This window comes from Octodon degus, unplaced genomic scaffold, assembly GCF_000260255.1.
Source record: "Octodon degus isolate 3935 unplaced genomic scaffold, OctDeg1.0 scaffold00043, whole genome shotgun sequence".
Taxonomy (NCBI): Eukaryota; Metazoa; Chordata; class Mammalia; order Rodentia; family Octodontidae; genus Octodon; species Octodon degus.
In genome coordinates this window covers 3,518,634-3,528,943 of record NW_004524619.1, presented here as the reverse complement: position 1 = coordinate 3,528,943, position 10,310 = coordinate 3,518,634, and positions in this window count along the sequence as shown.

Genomic DNA, 10,310 nt, shown 5'->3' with positions numbered 1-10,310 from the left:
TGCTAACATCATGGCTTCTAGCCTTGTGAGACTCATGTCATACTTGAAAGATGTATAACTATAAGAATAATTTGTAGGGCCGGCCAAATAGCTCAGCAGATTAAAAAGCCTGCAAGCAGGCAGAGGGGCTGGGGGTTTATTCCCTGGACCTGTCATGCCAGCCCTGCTCCTGGGGCGCACTGAGACAGCAATTGAGACTGGACATGGTGGTGCGCGCCTGTAATCCCAGCTCTTGGGAGGCTGTAAACAGGCACTAGGAGTCCGATCTAGTAGTGAGACCCTGAACACCCTGAAGACCCTTCCAAAAAAAAAAAAAAAAGAATAATTTGTGCTGTTTATATTACTGAGTTTGTGCTAATTGACTATAACAGCAAGAGAACACTAGTGCAGGATATTAGAGGGAATGTGCTAGAAATTCTGATTCTGCACCTGAGATGACAAAGGATTTGGAGTGAGTTTTGGTGATTGTGTACAAATCCGGGGCAAGGTAGTCACTCAGTTGGCTGGACTCATAGACTCATGTGTCACAGTGAAGTGTTTGTTATCACTGAAGGCTCTTCAGTGTCACCAGCACCAAACTAAACAGTCGAAAACCAAAGTTTTGCTACACTTTTTGTACATTGGTCAAAGAGATGTGCAAAATTATGAATGTTTTGGGGGGTTTGTTTGTGTTTTTCTGTGACAGGCAAACCCAGGAGAAATTGTGGCCCTCTTCTTCTTACAGCTTATTTTTATTAGTGTTTACTACTTCCTGGTATAAACCGTGCACTCAGAATTGAATTAGGGGGAGATCTGGTCTAAATTAAAGTTGTGATAAATGAGCACTGTTTACAGTTCCTCACACCCGCCCTTCTCCACGCAAACATCAAATTACTTGAAATGAAATGCAAAATAAAACGAGGAAGGATTCTGTTCTTCATTAGCATGTAATTATAAAATGCTGGGGTTCCCCTGCTGGTGGAGAAGTAAAGCCCGTAGCAGAGAAGGCAACGCTAGAGGGTGGGAGATTCTTCCTGGGTTTTAACTATGGGTGAGTTTAATTTTCACATTTTTACCAAGAGCTGAATGAAAATGAAGACTTAGGATCTTTCTGTCCTTGTGGAACCATCAGAAAAGGGAAAATAAGTGAGCAGAAGTACTGTATTGTAAGACTAGAGCCTCCTGTCTATGCTCTTTGGAAACCCCTGCTCTGATCATTTTTTAGAATTAATAAACCAAGTAGCCTAATAAGTGACTTCAAAGCCAGCTTTTCTTCCTGAGTTTTAAACCACTCAGCCTTCTATATCCACATATTGATGCTTCAATGTAGTAGTGATGCTAAACGTGGTCTTAATGTATTTCAACCTATTTTAAAGGTATGACCATCTCAGCGGTGGTAGGGGAGGAACATAGTGTATTGGCTGGCCCTGGGATCATGTGAAGTGTGGGTGTCTTGGGGGTTGGAGAAGTGGTGCTCACAGAAGCGCAGTGTCTTCATCTGTGTCATTGGAGCTGGGCATAAGGGTATACCTCTCTAACCCCAGCACTCCAGGAGCTTTAGGCAACAAGACTACAAGTTCAAACCTAGCCTGGGCAACTTTGCATCTTAGTGAAACACTCTCCCAAAATAAAATACACACATGTACACACACACACACACACACACACACACACACACTCTAGGGACTGAACCCAGGTCCTTTATAATGAATTACATCCTGAGTTGTATCCACACAGGATATAATTCATTGTAAAGGACCTGGGTTCAGTCCCTAGTACTTGAAAAACAAAACAAAATGAAAATCTGTTTAAAGGGAATGGTGAAGTTCAATGAACTGCATAGAGTTATGTGAGGACTTGGTGGGACTTTATAGGACACTTGCAAATTGCCTGGTACAGGGCTCAGGCAAGGGATATTATGATGGTCATCTCTGTTGGTGGCCACGACATGTGGAAAAGACAAAACTATCCCCCTCGCTCCAGTCTCTTTCCCTGATCATGGCAATTTTGGGTTCAATTTAAAATTTTTATGTAGTTTAAAATTTGATTTTCATTGCAGGGGCTGGGGGTTCGATTCCCAGGCCTGCCATGCCATCCCCACCCCAGGGGAATGCTGAGAGGGCAATTGAGACTGGACGTGGTGGGGTGCACCTGTAATTCCAGCTCTTGGGAGGCTGTAAACAGGCAGATCACTACAAGTCTGATCTAGTAGTGAGACCTTGAACACCCTGTAGACCCTTCCCTAAAATACAAAAATAATAAAAATAAATAAATAAAAATAAAATAAATTTGATTTTCAGTAAGTCATGTCTTTCTACAATACTTTCCCAAATTCTAAAAAAGGAGGAACTATTAACTGCCATTGAGCTATATACCCAACCCCTAACTGGTTTTCTTATTAATTCATATAATAACAAATGAGATATTTGCAAGGACATTTTGTTCAAAAGATACACTTTTTCTCAAAGAGCTTATACATGTTCTTTAAGAATAGAGCTGTCCTTTCTAAAATTCTAGCCACCAGCCACATATAGCTATTTAAATTTAAGCCAGTTAAAACTAAGTGAAAGAATTCATTCCCTCAGTTGTGATAGGCATGCTTTGAGTGCCTGCTAGACACACATGGCTAGGAGATGCCACACTGGCCAGTGAAGACAAAACATCTCCATCACCAATCTCCTAAGCTCATGTTCAGTGACTTAAGCTGGAGCTCAGTAAACATAGGACAGAAATTAAAAGTGATGGGGCACAATATTGAAAGATGAGGTAGCAAAGGAAGAAAAATTGTATTGATGTCATAAATCCGTAAAGAACCAATTCTACATTTTGCTGTAATCTAGTCAGAAACACTGAATAAAACTGCCCATAAACTATCTATAGATGGTGTGGGAAGAAATCTCAATATATACTGCTAAGCCATTGAAATTTGTGTCCATATACATACAGCCTTTCTCGTAAAAGAAATCCATCTGCTTAACAAGTATTTATTGAGGGCCTTCCGTAGTACCAGGTGAAGGAACGAATATGGATATCTGGGGATGCGTGTTCCAGTACTGGGGAGAAAAATAGATTGGAATAAATAGGGTCATGGAGGTGGAAGATGGAGAGATAGGAGGATTACATCACTCAGAGGAGGCACAGCTCACAAGGAGAGAGTTGAACAAGTCTTGAGGAATGGGAAAATTGTTGACACGGCTCCCTAGAGTAAGAGTGTCCCCAGGAATACTGGTCCACAAGAAAGTGTGTGCCTGGCACAGTCAAGGGACAGCAAGGGCCAATGTGGCTGTGCAGAATGGTAAAGGGGGAGAGAGAAATGTGAGGTTTCAGAGGTAACAGGAATGAAAGAGGAGGTCCTGTCTAAATTTATAGCTATTAAATTCTTTGGGTTTCAGTTGGTGTGTAACTGGGAGTTGTCAGGGTTTTTTTCTTTGCAAGACAAACCAATTTAACTTAGGTTTAAAAAGATTCTTCTGGACTCTGATTTGAGAGGGTGGTGGCTTGGACCAGGATCATAGCAGATGTGGGAATAAAGAAATATCTTTTTTTCATGCATGGCTGAGGGCTGTATAACAAAAGACAGACTTACAAGAGAATAACATATGAATTTATTTAATGTAAGCTTTATATAACACAAGACCCTTCAGAAGTAAAGGAAGACTAAAAGAGTAGGTAAACTCTTATACTTTTATGGTTGGATTTGGTGAAAAGTAGCCAGTCCTGGAGAAACACAAGTGGAAGATGAAGGGTCTTATCTAATGGCAATACACTGAGAGAAATTATAAGGCCTGTTTAGTTTCTTCTGTGGGCCTCTGTCTTCATGGATGCTATGATTTGAATAATAGTGTTCCTGCCAAAATTCATGCTGAGACTTAATCCCAAATGCAACAATATGAGACAGTGAGATCTTTCGGAGGCTTCTTCCTCATAGATGGAGTCTTAGCTACTCTCTTTTGTTGAAATAAAATCCCTGCACCTGCAATTTAAAGGAGGGAATTATTTAGGCTTAAGGTTTCATTGGGTTCATTCCATGGTCTTCTGGCTGCAAGGCAGAAATGCCATCGTGGAAGAGCCCATGGAGCAGAGCCATTCAATCCATGGTAGCCAGGAAGGGAGACTTGAAGAGGAAGACTTCACCGGGTCATGCCCCCACCAGACCCCACCTCCTAGCTGTAAGTGAATGTGCCCATTGATGATATAGCACCCCATGATGCAATCACCCCCCAAACTCATGAAGCTTGGGGTGGGGGGCATTTTTTATTCAAATCATAATAGGTGGGATTAGTCTCTTTCAAAAGGCTACAGAGAACTTGCTAGACTCCCATCTGTCCAACTTGCTAGACTCCCATCTGTCACTCCATCCCTTTCACCATGTGCAGATGTCATCATGAGATGATGTCATCCATGGAACAGGCCTCTTCAAGACATTGTACCTGCTAGTGCTTGGACCTTGCATTTCTCAGCCCTCTGAGCAATGAGAAATAAGATTTTTTTTTATAGGGTAAGAATAGATTGAAACAAGAGGTAAAGGTATTTCTTTCCTGTTGGTATTGGAAGGGCACATCCTAAATGAGGTTTTTATAGCCTAATTTAGGGAAGAAGAGTGACAGAGATTAGAGAATGGCCTTCCTAGATTTTATAACTTGATTTAAAGGAGGGGAGTGTGTGAAAATGAACTTTCTGCTTCTTTTGCTTTCTCAAATACCAAGGTGCCACATTTTGAAGTAGTGTGTCCCGAAGCTAGATACAAAAAAGTTGGTGAGAAGTATTTGAACTCTTGATATATTTTATTTTTTTAAAATTTATTTTTGTATTTGGTACAGGGTCTACAGGGTGTCCAGGGTCTCATTACTTAGATCAGACTGGTATGATCCTCCTGTTTTCAGCCTCCCAAGTGCTGGGATTACAGGCGCATGCCACCACACCCAGTCTTGCTTGATATATTTTAAGGTAAAGCCAATAAGATGTGCTGACAGATTGGATGTATGGTGTGAGAAAATGACAGCATCTAGATGACTAAAATTTTTGGCTAGAGCACCTTCAAGAATAGAGCTTTTTTCAGCTAAGATACAGAAAACTGGACTTGGGGAAAGTTTTTCTCTTTTGAGGGGAGATGGATATAAAATTTAGCCTTACATATGTTCAGTGTGAGATGACTCCAAATGGAAAGATTTGCTAGATGGCTAGATGCAAGAATATGGAGTTTCTCCCCTAAATCAGATATTTAGGATACAGTAATGTAAAATTAACAGACTAATAATTTAAAACAATTCTATAAGTAGATATATTAACTGACATACTAAATTATCAATATTATTTATCAACATGGACATATCACATACCTATGAGTCTGGTTGTTTTCTCAAAATGTCTTGAGAACAATTTGCTTGAGAACAAGCAGAAATATATATTTTGTTTTTTTGAGCCAGGGTCTCATTATGTACTTGGGGCTGGCCTTGAGCTCACTCTGTAGCCCACTCCGGTCTCAAACTTGCAATGACCCTCCTACCTCAGCCTCCCGCGTGCTGAGTTGCTAGGCATGCACCACTACTCCAGGCCTCAAGTAGAAATATTGATACAGAATTATGGGGCCTGTTTTCTGTGAATCTTGAATTTCTTAAAGATCTGATGAAAGGAATGTGTTGCAGCCTAGAAAATAATGTCTTGTAATAGGAATATGAATATAATCAAAATACATCCTATGCATGTAGGGGAATACCATATTGAAACCTATAAAATTAATAGGCACTAAAAATATCAAAGCAATAACAATAAAAAGAATACCCCAAAGTATGGAACTTTCTTTTTCTTTTCTTTTTCTTTTTCTTTTTTTTTTTTTTTTTGGCGAAACCGGGGATTGACCTCAGGCCCTTGTGCTTGCCAGGGAAGCGCTTATTCCACTGAGCCATCTCCCCGGTCCCTTGAACTTTCACATATTGAATTAAAGCAGGAGTCTTCAGGTCTCTCTGACTTCCCCTACTTCTGTTTCTTAATCTCTCTTTCCTGAAGTGTAGGAAAAAGTTTTCTCTGAAGTTCTTCTATCTACATAAGGAGTAGATCCTCCAGAAGATTAATTCACAGACAGGTTAGAAATTATGCCACACCAGACCCCAGGCAAACTCTGTTCCAAAGTGCTGTCTGTTTTTCCAGCCCACTCTGTTCCCCTTTAAATCTTTCGCCCCTCTCCCATAAAATTGTCTCTGCCCTGCACCTTCTTCCCCTCCATGAAGAAATATATAAGCCTCAGCCATCTGGTCCTCCTTTGAGATTCAGACTTTCTGTGACTCCTGTGTGCTTGCCCATTAATGAGTTTGTATGCTTTCTCCTCCCATGTGTCTATTGTGCGTTTGCTTCAGCGGAGACTCAGTAGCAAACCTTTAGAGGGTAGATAAAAAGTCTCCTTCGCCCGTAACGATGTATACGTGCTGTGATATCTCTGTCTGCCCTGTTCAGTGGAATAGCCCCGAATCACGCCTGCCAGCAGAGTTTGAGTTGCTTCTAGTCCAAATTGACACGTGTTTTATCTGAAATTCACATCGGAGTCCAGAGATTTCATGTGAAAAAAAATGAATGTAAACCAGTTCATGAGTAAACATCTTTACACTGGTTACATGTTGAAGTGATAATATTTTGGCTATATCAGCTTAAGGAAAGTACATTTTAGAATGAGTTTGATCTATTTCTTTTTACTTTTTTTAACGTGACTACTAGGACATTTAATTAAATTACAAATGTCCTGTGTAATGTATTTCCATTGGACAATGCTGGTCTAAAATATTTTCTGTTCTGCTTAAAATTTTTGAAAACAATGGTCTTTTCTTGGAAAGGAAGCTGTGTCTTTTCTCTCCAGGGTCTTTTCAATTGTAAGAGCATCTGGAAGACCCTCCCTCCGCCCTGTTCTCCAGGCCTGTGGCTTCTCACCACAGCAGGTAGCTTTGAAACCTGCCGCACTACAGAAGCCACCTTTTCAGGTTTGCAATTCGAGTTTTCTTCCCCAAACCACCCATTGAAGGCAGCAGTTATGTCCACATTGTCTGACCTAAAGCTGCTGGTGTGTGTCACAGGGGCTGGTTTCCAGCAACTCTTAGGGAGCAGTTCTCCCTGAATGGATAATGAAGGTGGGGCTGAGCTTCCCAGCTCCTCCATGTGGCTTGACACCTCATGGTGAGACAAGAAGGAACAATGATTCTAAGAACCCCTGGGAAGTATGGAGGGACCCCTGCTGTTCTCTAAAAGTCATTCAAAGCAAGGGCTTCAGAGAGAAATCAATTGTTATCACACAAGGCCTTTCATTTAACTCCCCATATTCCATTGTATGCTTATTTTTCCCCCTGAGGGGACAAAGCAATGTGTGAATCATTGGATACCATTCCTGTGGTGTCTTTGAAGACAAGTTTATAAATTCCTAATATGCATTACTAGACGCCAGGCATCTCCTAGAAAATAGGGTGTCAATAAAAATCATCTAAAAGAACAGCTGACACAAAGCTCACCAGTCCCACCTTGGGAAATTCCTGAGAAGGGGTTCCTGGCCCTTTCACGCTTTTGCTTCCCAGGGGCTTGAGGCTTCCTTTCAATAGACAATCAAGCTCAATTCCCTTTGCACAGGGCAGGTACTGTCCATAAATTTTTCCAATTTTCCCTTCTTTTCTCCCATGAGGTAAGATAGAAGCAATAAAGATGGGTAGAAAGGAAATGTGAAACACCATGATCAGAGTTACCCAAGGTTATCCGTATCTATTTTCCATATTGTTTGTACTGTCTGTGTTGGTTCACTGTACTCTCTAGGTTGGCTGATCCAGGCTCATTACATGCAGATCCTTAAGGCTACTACAAGTTCATAAGTGAATTTGGTTGAGAAAGGGGAACAACATGACCTTACAGTGAAGAACCAGGTATAGTGAGATGGAGTTCTGGGGACTATGGGAAATGCAACGTACCTGGGTCCCACAGCAAAGCAGGGCTGAAAATAGCTTTGCCATAAGAGGCAGGGGTGTGGGCTAGAAGGTTGGAGAAGGTGCACTGGGTAATCAAAATAGGGGGAGGCAAGCAAAGCGATATACAGAGAATCAAGCTGAAGGAGATACTTACCACATTGACTGTAGCATGGGGGGAGGTTAAAAAGGAAAGCAGGGCTGCCTCTGGACTACAGCAACCCCTGTATCCCATCTAGTGAGCATGCTACCTTGGATTAGGATCTAATATCTTAAGGGAAGGGGCTGGGCCAAAACCTCAAAGGATTAGAGCACCTGCAAGCAGGTGCCTGGGCCCGGGTTTCGATCCCTGGGCCTCCTGTGCTGGCCCTACCCCTTGGGCACACTGAGATAGCAATTAAGACTGGGTGTGGTGGCGCTTGCCTGTAATCCCAGCTCTTGGGAGGCTGTAGATAGGTGGATCACCATGAGTCTGATCTAGTAGTAAGACCCTGAATACCCTTCCCTAAAATAATATAGAAAAAAAAATATCTCAAGGGAAGAAGTCAGTGTTCCTGCAGCAGCCAGATCCCTGGGATGGAGTACTAACCTACTCTCTGTCTCTTCTAAGAAAGGGACTCCAGACACTGAGCTACTCACAGATTAAGGGACCAGAGAATCTAAAAGCCAGATAATTACCTAGAAGATGGAGACTGAGTTAGCACTTTCTGGTCCTTGGATAAATAATGGACAAGGCCCAGCTCTGATTAGGGACCTGGAGCAGGCCACTGAGGGAGCAGTGCCTCAGAGAGACATAGGTGGCAGTTGGCAAGACCCGAGGGAGCAGGCCAGAGGAGCATCCCCCACTGCTGTCACAAACACCAGAACATTTCGGGCCTGTATGATAGCCTGCCCGCTGCCCACCACTCGGTACCTATAAGAGCTCTCCCACCTCCCAGACCCCAGTCTAGGGGCCACATTGTACCCACCTCATGATTTTGCTCTATATAACTTCCTTTGTGAGGTGGGGATCTGTGGCAACCCACGTTGGGATCCCCTCTGTCTCTTAGGAACATCTCTTTCAATATATTTTTCCTACTCTTGTTCTTTAGAAGTCATTCTTCAATTTTAAGAAACACGAACTTAGTGTATCTGACATCTAGCAGGTTGGGAGTTATGTTTATTCTTCCTAGATCATTTGGAGATCTGCACTGAGGTCATTGGAAAGAGGTGAGAGTTTGCTTTTGTTTTATGGCTTCTGGATTGTGACTCATTGAGGTAATCAGAAATTGTCATCCTAGATTGTCAGTTGCTCGTGCCTTGAATTTTTATGCCTTGTCTTTTTTTTTTCTTAAAATGATGATAAATGTAATTGAGAACATAGAAGACCTCAAATAGATCAAACAAGATCTGGCAAAGTTTTCAGATGACCCTGACAAATACATGAGGTCTTTAGGGGACTTAGACATATGAACTGCATTAGAAAGATATCATGTTACTCTTAAATCAAACCTTGACTTCTAATGAGAGACAAGCAGCATTACAAGCTGTTATTACATTCAGAGATGAATAACATAGTGTTAATTTTAGGCCATAAGACAAGGAGCCAGGGGAACAGCAGGTTTCTACTGGAGCCTAAGCCATCTCTACCCCAAGTCCCTACTGCCTACCAACCAGATTGGAGATTGGAATAGGAAACATCTTCAGACATGTATCCTTAAAGATCTAAGAAAGACAAGAACTAAGGCCTCCAATTTAAAATTGACAATTATTCATCAGGAGAAAGATGAGCACCCTTCTGCCTTCGCAGATCAATCTTATATAATCAAGACCCAGAATTGCCCAAGGGGAAAAACAAATGGACCAATAAAATGTGGTCCATTGCTCTGATACACCCTATGCCTTCTCCCCCTGACTGGACCATCATCTCCATGAGGGACCCCCAAGTAATCATGACTACAGAGGGAAAAGAAACCATCCTTTTGCTGGATACTGACTTATCCCTCTTGATCCTTCTTATCAACTCTGGCCTTTCTTCTAACCATTATACTTCAGTGGAAGCAATCACTGGATTGCAAATATCAGGCAGTAACCTGATATTTATCACAACCTTACTTGTAACTGGGATGGCTTTCTCTTCTCCTATTTCTTTTTTTATTATGCTTGAAAAATCCAGTACCCCTCCTGGGCAGAGACAGCTTATCTTATCTCACCTTGTTAAATAGAATAATTTACACACACCCAGATCAGGTATGTGTGGTCTCCCTCTCCTGGAGATGGAAATAAGTTATGATGTATGGGCAACTAACAGCACAATAAGAAGAGCAATAAGGGGCCGGGGACATAGCTTAGTGGCTTAAGCACCTGTCTGGCAAGCATAAGGTCCTGAGTTCCATCCCCACTAAAAAAAAAACAGACACG